Below are 19,244 nucleotides of genomic sequence, written 5' to 3' on the forward strand. Positions count from 1 at the left end.
TGAATGAAGCAGCAGAAACTGTAGACAATCGTAAACGAGTTTAATCGTCAGAAGTTTGATGATAAAGAATAGTATGTTGGAAAAGCTCAGAAAAGTGGAACTGGAAAACGGATTGAGCTAACCAGGAAGGAAACCGTGGACAAATAACAAAGACTAAACTTGTACATTAAGAATCCTGATGATTCTGTTTCGGATGAAATCTTTAGCGAATACCTTGCTTCTGACTCCAAACTCTTGCGGACAAATTTTCTTCACCATCCTTCGATAATAGAAATTCCAAGATATTATCGTATCTTTCATTATAAATATCCTCCATATTTCTGAAGATATTTTTATAACTATTCTTATCTGAAATCATTAATCTCTTCGTGCTATCAGTGTTACATCATATAGAAACTGTTAGTTTCTATATTCTGTAAACTTTCGAGCTTAAAATATGAATGTTCTTAAAGTAATGTTGGGAACTGAAGCATGAGTTAGTATAAAATAATGACACTTGATCAACGTGATTATATTACAGTAATTCATGCTGAGTTTCTAATGGAACGTGATGATTCACAGATTATAACGCCATCATGTGCCATGTTACACGACTCTTACGTTTTGTCTAATCTATAAACATATCAAGAACATATTTCTTGATAGTCCTATCTTTCCTTGAATTCTGGTAATTTGACAAGTCAAATTGTGCTATTACTGTTTCTTTCTTAGGACATTAACAATGTTCATTCTGAAACTTATATCTGTGAATTCTGGACCATTACAAGAGATGTCCAATCGCAAGAAGAAGAAACGAAGGGACAAAGCTTCGAAATAGAAACTGGAGTAAAAATCGCAGCAAATAGGAGGGAGTATTAACGGTGGATGACAGTGATTATAGGTGAAATGTCCCGTTCTTATTGATTAAAAACGTTCCATATTAATTGATTTCGTTGCGAGGTTTTGACCTCTATATGAGACGTTTTTCAAAGACTGCATTCATTTTAAAACAAACCATAACCTTTATTTCATCAATAAAGGTTTAAAAAGCTTTACGTAGATTATCAAATAATGATAATCTAAAATATCCTGTTTACACACGACCATTACATAATGGTTTACAATACAAATATGTTACAACAAAATAAGTTTCTTGAATGCAGTTTTTACACAATAGCATACAGGCATGGACTCCAAATCTCGTCCTTATTTAAGTATGCGACAGCGGAAGCTCTTAATAATCACCTGAGAATAAACATGCTTAAAACGTCAACAAAAATGTTGGTGAGTTATAGGTTTAACCTATATATATCAAATCATAATAATAGACCACAAGATTTCATATTTCAATATACATCCCATACATAGAGATAAAAATCATTCATATGGTGAACACCTGGTAACCGACATTAACAAGATGCATATATAAGAATATCCCCATCATTCCGGGACACCCTTCGGATATGATATAAATTTCGAAGTACTAAAGCATCCGGTACTTTGGATGGGGTTTGTTAGGCCCAATAGATCTATCTTTAGGATTCGCGTCAATTAGGGTGTCTGTTCCCTAATTCTTAGATTACCAGACTTAATAAAAAGGGGCATATTCGATTTCGATAATTCAACCATAGAATGTAGTTTCACGTACTTGTGTCTATTTTGTAAATCATTTATAAAACCTGCATGTATTCTCATCCCAAAAATATTAGATTTTAAAAGTGGGACTATAACTCACTTTCACAGATTTTTACTTCGTCGGGAAGTAAGACTTGGCCACTGGTTGATTCACGAACCTATAACAATATATACATATATATCAAAGTATGTTCAAAATATATTTACAACACTTTTAATATATTTTGATGTTTTAAGTTTATTAAGTCAGCTGTCCTCGTTAGTAACCTATAACTAATTGTCCACAGTTAGATATACAGAAATAAATCGATAAATATTATCTTGAATCAATCCACGACCCAGTGTATACGTATCTCAGTATTGATCACAACTCAAACTATACATATTTTGGAATCAACCTCAACCCTGTATAGCTAACTCCAACATTCACATATAGAGTGTCTATGGTTGTTCCGAAATATATATAGATGTGTCGACATGATATGTCGAAACATTGTATACGTGTCTATGGTATCTCAAGATTACATAATATACAATACAAGTTGATTAAGTTATGGTTGGAATATATTTGTTACCAATTTTCACGTAGCTAAAATGAGAAAAATTATCCAATCTTGTTTTACCCATAACTTCTTCATTTTAAATCCGTTTTGAGTGAATCAAATTGCTATGGTTTCATATTGAACTATATTTTATGAATCTAAATAGAAAAAGTATAGGTTTATAGTCGGAAAAATAAGTTACAAGTCATTTTTGTAAAGGTAGTCATTTCAGTCGAAAGAACGACGTCTAGATGACCATTTTAGAAAACATACTTCCACTTTGAGTTTAACCATAATTTTTGGATATAGTTTCATGTTCATAATAAAAATCATTTTCTCTGAATAACAACTTTTAAATCAAAGTTTATCATAGTTTTTAATTAACTAACCCAAAACAGCCCGCGGTGTTACTACGACGGCGTAAATCCGGTTTTACGGTGTTTTTCGTGTTTCCATGTTTTAAATCATTAAGTTAGCATATCATATAGATATATAAAATGTGTTTAGTTGATTTTAAAAGTCAAGTTAGAAGGATTAACTTTTGTTTGCGAACAAGTTTAGAATTAACTAAACTATGTTCTAGTGATTACAAGTTTAAACCTTCGAATAAGATAGCTTTATATGTATGAATCGAATGATGTTATGAACATCATTACTACCTTAAGTTCCTTGGATAAACCTACTGGAAAAGAGAAAAATGGATCTAGCTTCAATGGATCCTTGGATGGCTCGAAGTTCTTGAAGCAGAATCATGACACGAAAACAAGTTCAAGTAAGATCATCACTTGAAATAAGATTGTTATAGTTATAGAAATTGAACCAAAGTTTGAATATGATTATTACCTTGTATTAGAATGATAACCTACTGTAAGAAACAAAGATTTCTTGAGGTTGGATGATCACCTTAAAAGATTGGAAGTGAGCTAGCAAACTTGAAAGTATTCTTGATTTTATGTAACTAGAACTTGTAAAATATATGAAGAACACTTAGAACTTGAAGATAGAACTTGAGAGAGATCAATTATATGAAGAAAATTGAAGAATGAAAGTGTTTGTAGGTATTTTTGGTCGTTGGTGTATGGATTAGATATAAAGGATATGTAATTTTGTTTTCATGTAAATAAGTCATGAATGATTACTCATATTTTTGTAATTTTATGAGATATTTCATGCTAGTTGCCAAATGATGGTTCCCACATGTGTTAGGTGACTCACATGGGCTGCTAAGAGCTGATCATTGGAGTGTATATACTAATAGTATGTACATCTAAAAGCTGTGTATTGTACGAGTACGAATACGGGTGCATAAGAGTAGAATTGTTGATGAAACTGAACGAGGATGTAATTGTAAGCATTTTTGTTAAGTAGAAGTATTTTGATAAGTGTCTTGAAGTCTTTCAAAAGTGTATGAATACATATTAAAACACTACATGTATATACATTTTAACTGAGTCGTTAAGTCATCGTTAGTCGTTACATGTAAGTGTTGTTTTGAAACTTTTAGGTTAACGATCTTGTTAAATGTTGTTAACCCAATGTTTATAATATCAAATGAGATTTTAAATTATTATATTATCATGATATTATCATGTATGAATATCTCTTAATAGGATATATATACATTAAATGTCTTTACAACGATAATCGTTACATATATGTCTCGTTTAAAAATCATTAAGTTAGTAGTCTTGTTTTTACATATGTAGTTCATTGTTAATATACTTAATGATATGTTTACTTATCATAGTAACATGTTAACTATATATATATATATCCATATATATGTCATCATATAGTTTTTACAAGTTTTAACGTTCGTGATTCACCGGTCAACTTGGGTGGTCAATTGTCTATATGAAACATATTTCAATTAATCAAGTCTTAACAAGTTTGATTGCTTAACATGTTGGAAACATTTAATCATGTAAATATCAATCTCAATTAATATATATAAACATGGAAAAGTTCGGGTCACTACAGTACCTACCCGTTAAATAAATTTCGTCCCGAAATTTTAAGCTGTTGAAGGTGTTGATGAATCTTCTGGAAATAGATGCGGGTATTTCTTCTTCATCTGATCTTCACGCTCCCAGGTGAACTCGGGTCCTCTACGAGCATTCCATCGAACCTTAACAATTGGTATCTTGTTTTGCTTAAGTCTTTTAACCTCACGATCCATTATTTCGACGGGTTCTTCGATGAATTGAAGTTTTTCGTTGATTTGGATTTCATCTAACGGAATAGTGAGATCTTCTTTAGCAAAACATTTCTTCAAATTCGAGACGTGGAAAGTGTTATGTACAACCGCGAGTTGTTGAGGTAACTCAAGTCGGTAAGCTACTGGTCCGACACGATCAATAATCTTGAATGGTCCAATATACCTTGGATTTAATTTCCCTCGTTTACCAAATCGAACAACGCCTTTCCAAGGTGCAACTTTAAGCATGACCATCTCTCCAATTTCAAATTCTAGATCTTTTCTTTTAATGTCAGCGTAGCTCTTTTGTCGACTTTGGGCGGTTTTCAACCGTTGTTGAATTTGGATGATCTTCTCGGTAGTTTCTTGTATAATCTCCGGACCCGTAATCTGTCTATCCCCCACTTCACTCCAACAAATTGGAGACCTGCACTTTCTACCATAAAGTGCTTCAAACGGCGCCATCTCAATGCTTGAATGGTAGCTGTTGTTGTAGGAAAATTCTGCTAACGGTAGATGTCGATCCCAACTGTTTCCGAAATCAATAACACATGCTCGTAGCATGTCTTCAAGCGTTTGTATCGTCCTTTCGCTCTGCCCATCAGTTTGTGGATGATAGGCAGTACTCATGTCTAGACGAGTTCCTAATGCTTGCTGTAATGTCTGCCAGAATCTTGAAATAAATCTGCCATCCCTATCAGAGATAATAGAGATTGGTATTCCATGTCTGGAGATGACTTCCTTCAAATACAGTCGTGCTAACTTCTCCATCTTGTCATCTTCTCTTATTGGTAGGAAGTGTGCGGATTTGGTGAGACGATCAACTATTACCCAAATAGTATCAAAACCACTTGCAGTCCTTGGCAATTTAGTGATGAAATCCATGGTAATGTTTTCCCATTTCCATTCCGGGATTTCGGGTTGTTGAAGTAGACCTGATGGTTTCTGATGCTCAGCTTTGACCTTAGAACACGTCAAACATTCTCCTACGTATTTAGCAACATCGGCTTTCATACCCGGCCACCAAAAATGTTTCTTGAGATCCTTGTACATCTTCCCCGTTCCAGGATGTATTGAGTATCTGGTTTTATGAGCTTCTCTAAGTACCATTTCTCTCATATCTCCAAATTTTGGTACCCAAATCCTTTCAGCCCTATACCGGGTTCCGTCTTCCCGAATATTAAGATGCTTCTCCGATCCTTTGGGTATTTCATCCTTTAAATTTCCCTCTTTTAAAACTCCTTGTTGCGCCTCCTTTATTTGAGTAGTAAGGTTATTATGAATCATTATATTCATAGATTTTACTCGAATGGGTTCTCTGTCCTTCCTGCTCAAGGCATCGGCTACCACATTTGCCTTCCCCGGGTGGTAACGAATCTCAAAGTCGTAATCATTCAATAATTCAATCCACCTACGCTGCCTCATATTCAGTTGTTTCTGATTAAATATGTGTTGAAGACTTTTGTGGTCGGTATATATAATACTTTTGACCCCATATAAGTAGTGCCTCCAAGTCTTTAATGCAAAAACAACCGCGCCTAATTCCAAATCATGCGTCGTATAATTTTGTTCGTGAATCTTCAATTGTCTAGACGCATAAGCAATCACCTTCGTTCGTTGCATTAATACACAACCGAGACCTTGCTTTGATGCATCACAATAAATCACAAAATCATCATTCCCTTCAGGCAATGACAATATAGGTGCCGTAGTTAGCTTTTTCTTCAATAACTGAAACGCTTTCTCTTGTTCATCATTCCATTCAAATTTCTTCCCTTTATGCGTTAATGCAGTCAAGGGTTTTGCTATTCTGGAAAAGTCTTGGATGAACCTTCTGTAGTAACCAGCTAGTCCTAAAAACTGGCGTATGTGTTTCGGAGTTTTCGGGGTTTCCCACTTTTCAACAGTTTCTATTTTTGCCGGATCCACCTTAATACCTTCTTTGTTCACTATGTGACCGAGGAATTGAACTTCTTCCAACCAAAATGCACACTTTGAAAACTTAGCGTACAATTCTTCCTTCCTCAATACTTCTAACACCTTTCTCAAATGTTCACCGTGTTCTTGGTCATTCTTTGAGTAAATAAGTATGTCATCAATGAAAACAATGACAAACTTGTCAAGGTATGGTCCACACACTCGGTTCATAAGGTCCATGAACACAGCTGGTGCATTAGTTAAACCAAACGGCATGACCATAAACTCGTAATGACCGTAACGTGTTCTGAAAGCAGTCTTTGGAATATCATCTTCTTTCACCCGCATTTGATGATACCCGGAACGTAAGTCAATCTTTGAATAAACAGACGAGCCTTGTAGTTGATCAAATAAGTCATCGATTCTCGGTAGTGGGTAGCGGTTCTTGATGGTAAGTTTGTTCAACTCTCGGTAGTCGATACACAACCTGAATGTACCATCTTTCTTCTTGACAAACAAAACAGGAGCTCCCCACGGTGATGTGCTTGGTCGAATGAAACCACGCTCTAAAAGTTCTTGTAATTGGCTTTGTAGTTCTTTCATCTCGCTGGGTGCGAGTCTGTAAGGAGCACGAGCTATTGGTGCAGCTCCTGGTACAAGATCTATTTGAAATTCAACGGATCGATGTGGGGGTAATCCCGGTAATTCTTTCGGAAATACATCAGGAAATTCTTTTGCGACGGGAACATCATTGATGCTCTTTTCTTCAGTTTGTACTTTCTCGACGTGTGCTAGAACAGCATAGCAACCTTTTCTTATTAGTTTTTGTGCCTTCAAATTACTAATAAGATGTAGCTTCGTGTTGCCCTTTTCTCCGTACACCATTAAGGGTTTTCCTTTTTCTCGTATAATGCGAATTGCATTTTTGTAACAAACGATCTCCGCTTTCACTTCTTTCAACCAGTCCATACCGATTATCACATCAAAACTCCCTAACTCTACTGGTATCAAATCAATCTTAAATGTTTCGCTAACCAGTTTAATTTCTCGATTCCGACATATATTATCTGCTGAAATTAATTTACCATTTGCTAATTCGAGTAAAAATTTACTATCCAAAGGCGTCAATGGACAACTTAATTTAGCACAAAAATCTCTACTCATATAGCTTCTATCCGCACCCGAATCAAATAAAACGTAAGCAGATTTATTGTCAATAAGAAACGTACCCGTAACAAGCTCCGGGTCTTCCTGTGCCTCTGCCGCATTAATATTGAAAACTCTTCTACGGCCTTGTCCATTCGTGTTCTCCTGGTTCGGGCAATTTCTAATAATGTGGCCTGGTTTTCCACATTTATAACAAACTACATTGGCATAACTTGCTCCGACACTACTTGCTCCGCCATTACTCGTTCCGACACCATTTGTTCCTTTCGTTCTATTAACCCCTGGTCCGTAGACCTCACACTTCGCCGCGCTATGACCATTTCTTTTACACTTGTTGCAAAATTTGGTGCAGAACCCCGAGTGATTCTTTTCACACCTTTGGCATAGCTGCTTCTGATTGTTGTTGTTGTTGCGGTTATTATTGTTGTTGGGATGATTGTTGTAGTTGCTATTGTTGTTGTTGTTGTTGTTGTTAGGCTGTTTGTTGTAGTTGCGATTGATGTTGCGATTGTTGGGATAATTGTTGCGATTATTGTTGTAATTGCTGTTGTTGTTGTATTGGTGATTCTTATCACCGTTTTCCTCCCACTTTCTTTTGACTTGCTTCACATTGGCCTCTTCAGCAGTCTGTTCTTTAATTCTTTCTTCAATCTGGTTCACTAGTTTGTGAGCCATTCTACATGCCTGTTGTATGGAGGCGGGCTCGTGTGAACTTATATCTTCTTGGATTCTTTCCGGTAATCCTTTCACAAACGCGTCGATCTTCTCTTCCTCATCTTCGAATGCTCTCGGACACAATAGGCACAATTCTGTGAATCGTCTTTCGTACGTGGTAATATCAAATCCTTGGGTTCGTAACCCTCTAAGTTCTGTCTTGAGCTTATTGACCTTTGTTCTGGGACGGTACTTCTCGTTCATCAAGTGCTTGAATACTGACCACGGTAGTGCGTACGCATCGTCTTGTCCCACTTGCTCTAGATAGGTATTCCACCATGTTAACGCAGAACCTGTGAAGGTATGCGTAGCGTACTTCACTTTGTCCTCTTCAGTACACTTACTTATGGCAAACACAGATTCGACCTTCTCGGTCCACCATTTCAATTCGATCGGTCCTTCGGTTCCATCAAATTCCAAAGGTTTGCAGGCAGTGAATTCTTTGTAGGTGCATCCTACACGATTTCCTGTACTGCTAGATCCAAGGTTATTGTTGGTATGTAGCGCAGCCTGTACTGCGGCTATGTTTGAAGCTAGAAAAGTACGGAATTCCTCTTCATTCATATTCACGGTGTGTCGAGTAGTCGGTGCCATTTCCTTCAAAATAGTCAAATGGAACAAGTTAATCATACAGAATATTAAGAGTAGTTAATAGTATTTTGTAGCATAATATGAACTCATTTATAAAAGCTTTTTCTTCATATTAGCATTTTATAAGTTTAAATTTGGGTAGTACCTACCCGTTAAGTTCATACTTAGTAGCTAATATACAATTCAACTACTACAATTCTATATGAAAAACTGATTATAATAATATTTCGCGTTCAAACTTTTATACAATATTTTACAAACTTACAATACCGCTTATTTTACATAAAGCATGAAATATAGCACACAATAACTTTGATACAAGATAGTTGTGAAGATAATTCTAGCTAGTACACAAGTCGTTCAGCAAAGGCAATAAAGACACGTAATTCATACGTCCAGAAACAAGTCATGCATTCTGGTTTTACTAGGACTACTTCCCATCCTTGGTCTTGTGCAACATAACCGTTATGGCCGTTGATAAGACAGCGTGTTGTAACGTCGTCAAAGGGACGAGGGTTACGTAATGTCCAACAGTCCCGTAATAATCTAAAAACCTCATTTCTTACCCCAATTACCGACTCCGTCACTTGTGGAAACGTTTTGTTTAATAGTTGTAGCCCGATGTTCTTGTTCTCACTTTGGTGAGAAGCGAACATTACTAATCCGTAAGCATAACATGCTTCTTTATGTTGCATGTTAGCCGCTTTTTCTAAATCACGAAGTCCAATATTCGGATATATTGAGTCAAAATAATTTCTTAACCCGTTGCGTAAAATAGCATTTGGGTTCCCCGCAATATATGCGTCAAAGTAAACACATCGTAACTTATGGGTTTCCCAATGTGATATCCCCCATCTTTCAAACGAAAGTCTCTTATAAACCAAGACATTCTTGGAACGTTCTTCGAATGTCTTACAAACTGATCTCGCCTTAAATAGTTGTGCCGAAGAATTCTGGCCGACTCTAGACAAGATTTCATCAATCATGTCTCCGGGTAGGTCTCTTAAAATATTGGGTTGTCTATCCATTTTGTGTTTTTAAACTGTAAAATAGACAAGAGTTAGTTTCATAAAAAAAAAATACTTATTAATACAAGCAATTTTTACATATATCATAAAGCATAAGAACACTATATTACATATATTACACCACACGAATACAACTATCTTATTCCGACTCGCTCGTTTCTTCTTCTTCGGTTTTGGTTCGTTTTGCCAAGTTTCTAGGGATATATGATGTTCCCCTAATACGAGCCATCGTTGTCCACATTGGTTTAGAAAAACCTGGTGGTTTAGAGGTTCCCGGGTCATTGTTACAACTTAAGGACTTCGGGGGTTGACGATACATATAAAGTTCATCGGGGTTGGAATTAGATTTCTCTATTTTTATGCCCTTTCCCTTATTATTTTCTTTTGCCTTTTTAAATTCAGTTGGGGTAATTTCTATAACATCATCGGAATTCTCGTCGGAATCCGATTCATCGGAGAATTGGTAATCCTCCCAATATTTTGCTTCCTTGGCGGAAACACCATTGACCATAATTAACTTTGGTCGGTTGGTTGAGGATTTTCTTTTACTTAACCGTTTTATTATTTCCCCCACCGGTTCTATTTCTTCATCCGGTTCCGATTCTTCTTCCGGTTCCGATTCTTCTTCCGGTTCCGACTCTTCTTCCGGTTCCTCTTCGGGAACTTGTGAATCTGTCCACAAATCATTCCAATTTACATTTGACTCTTCATTATTATTAGGTGAGTCAATGGGACTTGTTCTAGAGGTAGACATCTATCACATAATATCAAACACGTTAAGAGATTAATATATCACATAATATTCATATGTTAAAAATATATAGTTTCCAACAAAAATGTTAAGCAATCATTTTTAAAGAAAACACGGTCGAAGTCCAGACTCACTAATGCATCCTAACAAACTCGATAAGACACACTAATGCAAAATTCTGGTTCTCTAAGACCAACGCTCGGATACCAACTGAAATGTCCCGTTCTTATTGATTAAAAACGTTCCATATTAATTGATTTCGTTGCGAGGTTTTGACCTCTATATGAGACGTTTTTCAAAGACTGCATTCATTTTAAAACAAACCATAACCTTTATTTCATCAATAAAGGTTTAAAAAGCTTTACGTAGATTATCAAATAATGATAATCTAAAATATCCTGTTTACACACGACCATTACATAATGGTTTACAATACAAATATGTTACAACAAAATAAGTTTCTTGAATGCAGTTTTTACACAATAGCATACAGGCATGGACTCCAAATCTCGTCCTTATTTAAGTATGCGACAGCGGAAGCTCTTAATAATCACCTGAGAATAAACATGCTTAAAACGTCAACAAAAATGTTGGTGAGTTATAGGTTTAACCTATATATATCAAATCATAATAATAGACCACAAGATTTCATATTTCAATATACATCCCATACATAGAGATAAAAATCATTCATATGGTGAACACCTGGTAACCGACATTAACAAGATGCATATATAAGAATATCCCCATCATTCCGGGACACCCTTCGGATATGATATAAATTTCGAAGTACTAAAGCATCCGGTACTTTGGATGGGGTTTGTTAGGCCCAATAGATCTATCTTTAGGATTCGCGTCAATTAGGGTGTCTATTCCCTAATTCTTAGATTACCAGACTTAATAAAAAGGGGCATATTCGATTTCGATAATTCAACCATAGAATGTAGTTTCACGTACTTGTGTCTATTTTGTAAATCATTTATAAAACCTGCATGTATTCTCATCCCAAAAATATTAGATTTTAAAAGTGGGACTATAACTCACTTTCACAGATTTTTACTTCGTCGGGAAGTAAGACTTGGCCACTGGTTGATTCACGAACCTATAACAATATATACATATATATCAAAGTATGTTCAAAATATATTTACAACACTTTTAATATATTTTGATGTTTTAAGTTTATTAAGTCAGCTGTCCTCGTTAGTAACCTATAACTAATTGTCCACAGTTAGATATACAGAAATAAATCGATAAATATTATCTTGAATCAATCCACGACCCAGTGTATACGTATCTCAGTATTGATCACAACTCAAACTATACATATTTTGGAATCAACCTCAACCCTGTATAGCTAACTCCAACATTCACATATAGAGTGTCTATGGTTGTTCCGAAATATATATAGATGTGTCGACATGATAGGTCGAAACATTGTATACGTGTCTATGGTATCTCAAGATTACATAATATACAATACAAGTTGATTAAGTTATGGTTGGAATATATTTGTTACCAATTTTCACGTAGCTAAAATGAGAAAAATTATCCAATCTTGTTTTACCCATAACTTCTTCATTTTAAATCCGTTTTGAGTGAATCAAATTGCTATGGTTTCATATTGAACTATATTTTATGAATCTAAATAGAAAAAGTATAGGTTTATAGTCAGAAAAATAAGTTACAAGTCATTTTTGTAAAGGTAGTCATTTCAGTCGAAAGAACGACGTCTAGATGACCATTTTAGAAAACATACTTCCACTTTGAGTTTAACCATAATTTTTGGATATAGTTTCATGTTCATAATAAAAATCATTTTCTCTGAATAACAACTTTTAAATCAAAGTTTATCATAGTTTTTAATTAACTAACCCAAAACAGCCCGCGGTGTTACTACGACGGCGTAAATCCGGTTTTACGGTGTTTTTTGTGTTTCCAGGTTTTAAATCATTAAGTTAGCATATCATATAGATATAGAAAATGTGTTTAGTTGATTTTAAAATTCAAGTTAGAAGGATTAACTTTTGTTTGCGAACAAGTTTAGAATTAACTAAACTATGTTCTAGTGATTACAAGTTTAAACCTTCGAATAAGATAGCTTTATATGTATGAATCGAATGATGTTATGAACATCATTACTACCTTAAGTTCCTTGGATAAACCTACTGGAAAAGAGAAAAATGGATCTAGCTTCAATGGATCCTTGGATGGCTCGAAGTTCTTGAAGCAGAATCATGACACGAAAACAAGTTCAAGTAAGATCATCACTTGAAATAAGATTGTTATAGTTATAGAAATTGAACCAAAGTTTGAATATGATTATTACCTTGTATTAGAATGATAACCTACTGTAATAAACAAAGATTTCTTGAGGTTGGATGATCACCTTAAAAGATTGGAAGTGAGCTAGCAAACTTGAAAGTATTCTTGATTTTATGTAACTAGAACTTGTAAAATATATGAAGAACACTTAGAACTTGAAGATAGAACTTGAGAGAGATCAATTAGATGAAGAAAATTGAAGAATGAAAGTGTTTGTAGGTGTTTTTGGTCGTTGGTGTATGGATTAGATATAAAGGATATGTAATTTTGTTTTCATGTAAATAAGTCATGAATGATTACTCATATTTTTGTAATTTTATGAGATATTTCATGCTAGTTGCCAAATGATGGTTCCCACATGTGTTAGGTGACTCACATGGGCTGCTAAGAGCTGATCATTGGAGTGTATATACTAATAGTATGTACATCTAAAAGCTGTGTATTGTACGAGTACGAATACGGGTGCATAAGAGTAGAATTGTTGATGAAACTGAACGAGGATGTAATTGTAAGCATTTTTGTTAAGTAGAAGTATTTTGATAAGTGTCTTGAAGTCTTTCAAAAGTGTATGAATACATATTAAAACACTACATGTATATACATTTTAACTGAGTCGTTAAGTCATCGTTAGTCGTTACATGTAAGTGTTGTTTTGAAACTTTTAGGTTAACGATCTTGTTAAATGTTGTTAACCCAATGTTTATAATATCAAATGAGATTTTAAATTATTATATTATCATGATATCATCATGTATGAATATCTCTTAATAGGATATATATACATTAAATGTCTTTACAACGATAATCGTTACATATATGTCTCGTTTAAAAATCATTAAGTTAGTAGTCTTGTTTTTACATATGTAGTTCATTGTTAATATACTTAATGATATGTTTACTTATCATAGTATCATGTTAACTATATATATATATATATCCATATATATGTCATCATATAGTTTTTACAAGTTTTAACGTTCGTGATTCACCGGTCAACTTGGGTGGTCAATTGTCTATATGAAACATATTTCAATTAATCAAGTCTTAACAAGTTTGATTGCTTAACATGTTGGAAACATTTAATCATGTAAATATCAATCTCAATTAATATATATAAACATGGAAAAGTTCGGGTCACTACAATAGGAGACAGGAATAGGAACATTGAAATATAAGAGAAAATAAAGCCCAATAACAACACGGAAGTTACAAACCGTGGATATTAATATGAATAGCAAAATAAAGACACGGTATAATTAAGAATGGTATCACCCCAAGGTAATAGTAGAAGTAAATAGATTTTTCTGGTGGGAGATTGAAAAGAAGGATGACAGAAATGATAATTAGAAAAATATCAAGGATTAGAACGGGATTAAGCATTTTCACAATCTTTTGAATGTATGAACTAAGAAAGAAAGTATAGGAATGGTGAGAATAATGGAAGTATCAGACAGAGTAATCGAGGCAGATCACCGTATTTAATTATAGAGATCTTAATTTCCTTACTTGCCGAAGAATCAAATCTTTTAGATTTCGAAGATTTTCTTTTAAATCCTTTGAATTCCGGAATTCAACAGTGACTATGTCAAAAGTTAAGACGAATCTTATTTTTTTCTAAATTCAACCAAGACAACGTCAAAAGTTAAGACGAAACTTTATTTATTCATTTCACTCTTTTGTGAATAGCTTCACTCGTACTCTTCGAATAATCGAATTGTTTTATCCTTATTACTCAATGATGATAAAACTCTATTTATCAACTCATATTCGTCATGAAAACATTTTTATTGTTAGTCATGACCACCTCACTCAAATTTCGGGATGAAATTTCTTTAACGGGTAGGTACTGTGACGACCCGGGAATTTCTGACCAAATTTAAACTTAATCTTTATATGTTTCTGACACGATAAGCAAAGTTTGTTATGTTAAGTCTCAAAGTTTGAACTGCTATCATAAATTCAAATGACCTTCGATAATCCCCGACGATTCACGAACAATTACTTGTATATAGATACATGTAAATTGTTATATTATTATTAGATATTATTACTAGTATCATTTCTAGCATTATCATTATTACCATTATCATTAAAAATCATTCTTATTATTATAGTTGTATTTACTAATAATTTTAATTATAATCTATAAAAATAGATATATAAATATAAGAGATATACATATAAAAATACAAATACAAATATATATATATATATATATATATATATATATATATATATATATATATATATATATATATATATATATATATATATATATATATATATATATATATATATATATATATCATTTCTAGGATCAAGAGGGAAGTAACCATTCGGGGGAAAGCGGGGGGAAGCAAAAACGTTTTTTTTTTTCATTTTTTGAAAAAACTTTATTCACGAACATTATAGATGAGATGAAAATATGAATATTTAGTAGAGACACTTTGTGATAAATGTTTTTAATTTGGCGGGAAAACGCTCGAAGAAGTAATATATAACAATTATCGTGTTTTTCGAGCGTATTTTGAGGTTTTAGCTATCGGGGTTTAGATATTAGGGTTTAGATATTAGGGTTTATAGGGTTTAGATATTAGGGTTTAGAAATTTAAGGTTTAGGGTTTAGATTTAGGGTTTAGATTTAGGATTTAGATTGAGTTTTTAACACGAACGGTTTAGAGTTTAGGGTTTAGGGTTTAGGGTTTAGGGTTTGGTGTTTTGGGTTTATGGAATAAACCCAAAACACCAAACCCTAAACCCTAAACTCTAAATCGGGTTAAATTTTACTTCACAAAACATGAAAAAAACGTTCATATTCTTCACGAACAATATTATCTTGAATGTTCGTGAACAAAGTTTTTTCAAAAAACAAAATTTTTTTTTTTTTGCTTCCCCCGCTTGCCCCCGATTGGTTACTTCCCCATTGATCCTGCCCATATATATATATATATAGGGGCAGGATCAATGGGGAAGTAACCAATCGGGGGGAAGCAAATTTTTTTTTTTTTCGTTTTTGTTGAAATTTTTTTTTCCGGCATCAAGATCACACGAAAATATGAACATTTAGAAAAGACACTTCGTGATGAATGTTATTATTTTGGCGGGAAAACGATCGACAAAAATAACATATCTTTATTAGGTAATTAGTATTATTATTATTTATTATTATTATTATTATTATCATTTTACTATTATTGTTGTTATTATTAGTATTACAATTATTATTATTATCATTACTATTATTAAATATTATTAGTACTATTATGTTAAAAAATAAATATGAAAGTGGATATATATATAAATAGATATATTATTATCATTAAAGTTATTATTAATAATATTAGTATAATTAGTATTAGTGCTATAAAAAAAAAACACAACACATTAGTGTTATATATTTCATAATAATTATTATTATTATCATTAATAATAATATTATTATTATTATACTTGTAATATTACTAGATAAAATATTAAGGATATTATTATTACCAAATTTATTAATCATAATCCATAAATATAAACAAATAAATATATAAAATGCAAATAAAGATATAATTATAGATATATAAATACTGATATAAAGTCAGATATACAATATATATATACAAATGCGTACAGATTAGATATAAAGGCATATAAATACATATAAACACATATGATACGTATATAATACAGGATGTTAAGAGGATTCGGTTTACAGTCATTATCCAAGATAAAGCTAATTTATTTCTTTGTCTGAAATCAGTACATTTGATTCCAACTTAATCACAACGTAACAAAAGCAGTTAAGAAACCGTACGCCACTTTATTTTTTTTATTTCCCTTTGCTGTTCAACTTACGAAACCTGTCAAACCATTTGATTACTTAATAATCGAGTTACTCGATGAATTGGATTAACACATTCTGTTTTTGTATTATCATTATCAAATAAAACTCTTACAGTCAAATATCAGATTGAGATTATTTACAGAAAAACTACCCGTCATTTTCTGTTTCGGTTTCAAAATTGAAAAGCAAGAAAATGAATTGAAATCAAAAATGTATTAATTCAAGCATGTCATAAATCCCCATTCTAAACTATCTGGAAAGATTCACGACCAAATTCCTTAAATTGATGTCGAATTTTGGAAGTCAAACTTTATTTTCAAAAGTCAACAATATTGTTCATCACAAAAATTCGATTTCAATATGTTATTTTAGATTCAATTGAGCATTCAGAAACTTTCTATGAAGGATTTGGAATGTATCTTATTTTGAAATCGTGAGCTAAAAATTTCTTAACCCCAAAATCAAGTATGATGTTCTTCATATTTTTTTCGAAGTAACCAGGTCTGTTATTGATTTTTTTCTGTTAATATTAATTTACAATTGAAATTCGTTTCTGTATCAATTCTTGATTCAAAAACTAAGTGAGATATTCGTGGATAACAGTACTTGATTTTACTCTGGTCGACATGATCTGTGAAGAAGAAGGAATAAATGGGAACATATAATTACGGGATATGTTTTTTAATTTGGGGTTATAATCAGAAAGACGTGGATGCGTAATGGTTATGTGTGTTGTCGGGTGTTCGAGAGGTCGCGGGTTCGAGTCCCGGCTCTGACGATTTAATTCTTTTTAAGCCTTTTAAGGTAGTTCTCATATTTATAATTATTATTATTATTATTATTATTATTATTATTATTATTATTATTATTATTATTATTATTATTATTATTATTATTGATATTTTGATTATCATTTATATTGTTATTGTTATTAATGTTATTACTATGATTATTATTATTGTTATTAATATTATTATTATCATTATTGTAATTAAGTATTAGTAAGTAATGTCATTATTGATAATATTATTATTATTAAATATTAATAATGTATTTATCATTAATAATACTATCATTTAAGTATTGATATCATTATTATTATTATGAATAATATTACTATCATGAAAATAATAAAATTTATTAGTATTTTCGTTAATATTAGTATTTATACTATTTTAAATTTTTTTAGTATTATTAATATTGACGTAAGTATTATTATTAATATTAACACTTTCGTTAACATGAATATCATTAACAAGTACTATTATTATTGAAAATTAATATAATTATTATTAAAAGTATCATTAGTTTAAATCTATATTTTTATAAAAACTATTATTAATACTATCATTTATATTATTAGTACTATGAAAAATTACTATTATTATCAGTATAATTATTCTAAAGTTATTATAACTAGTATTTTGTAAACAATAGAGTAATTACACAAAAGTATATTTAATATACAGAACTTAACTATATTAATTTTTATATACAAAATGAAAACATTTAATTAAATAATGAATTATATATAAATTATTAATATAAATTATATCACTAATAATAATATATATATTTATTCGATTACGATTATACATATTAATGAATCCACAAATAATATAGGTTCGTGAATTTGAGGCCAACCCTGCGTTGTTCAATATAGTCATATGTATTTTTACTACAAAATACATTAGGTGAGTTTCATTTACCTTTTTACCCTTTATATTTTTTGGCTGAGAATACATGCGCAATTTTTATAAATGTTTTACGAAATAGACACAAGTAATCGAAACTAAATTATATGGTTGAATGATTGAAGTCGAATATGCCCCTTTTTGCTTGGTAGCCTAAGAATTAGGGAACATCACTAATTTTGAGAATTAGTGCACCCCTAATTGACGCGAATCCTAAAGATAGATCTATTGGGCCTAACGAACCCATCCAAAGTACTAGATGCTTTAGTACTTCGATGTTGTTTTATCACGTCCGAAGGATTTCCCGGAATGATAGGGGATATTCTTATATGCATCTTGTTAATGTCGATTACCCGGTGTTCAATCCATATGAATGATATTTTTGTCTCTATGCATGGGATGTATATTTATGAGAACTGAAAATGAAAATCTTGTGGTCTATTAAAATGATGGAAATGATTATTTATGTTAAACTAATGAACTCACCAACCTTTTGGTTGACACTTTAAAGCATGTTTATTCTCAGGTATGAAAGAAATCTTCCGCTGTGCATTTGCTCTTATTAGAGATATTACTTGGAGTCTGATCATATACATACTTATGTATATGTATATTTTTAGTGCGGAAGGCCTTTTAGAGATGAATGCGCAAGATAGATAAACCGCAGTGTGAGTGCGGTAGGATTGCACAGAACATTAAAGAGTGTGAAGGCTTCTCGCAGTATTTGTGCGGAATGCCTAAGTGCCCGCATATTCTTACTTCCGCGTAACTCCTGGACCTATAAATAGGGAGCTTGGCCTCTCATTTAAGGGGGTTGATTCTGGAAGGGTTGCCCTAACCATATTGATTTCTCTCGTGACTTTGCCCGAGAC

The sequence above is a fragment of the Rutidosis leptorrhynchoides genome, chromosome 1 (assembly GCF_046630445.1).
Source record: "Rutidosis leptorrhynchoides isolate AG116_Rl617_1_P2 chromosome 1, CSIRO_AGI_Rlap_v1, whole genome shotgun sequence".
NCBI classification, from domain to species: Eukaryota; Viridiplantae; Streptophyta; class Magnoliopsida; order Asterales; family Asteraceae; genus Rutidosis; species Rutidosis leptorrhynchoides.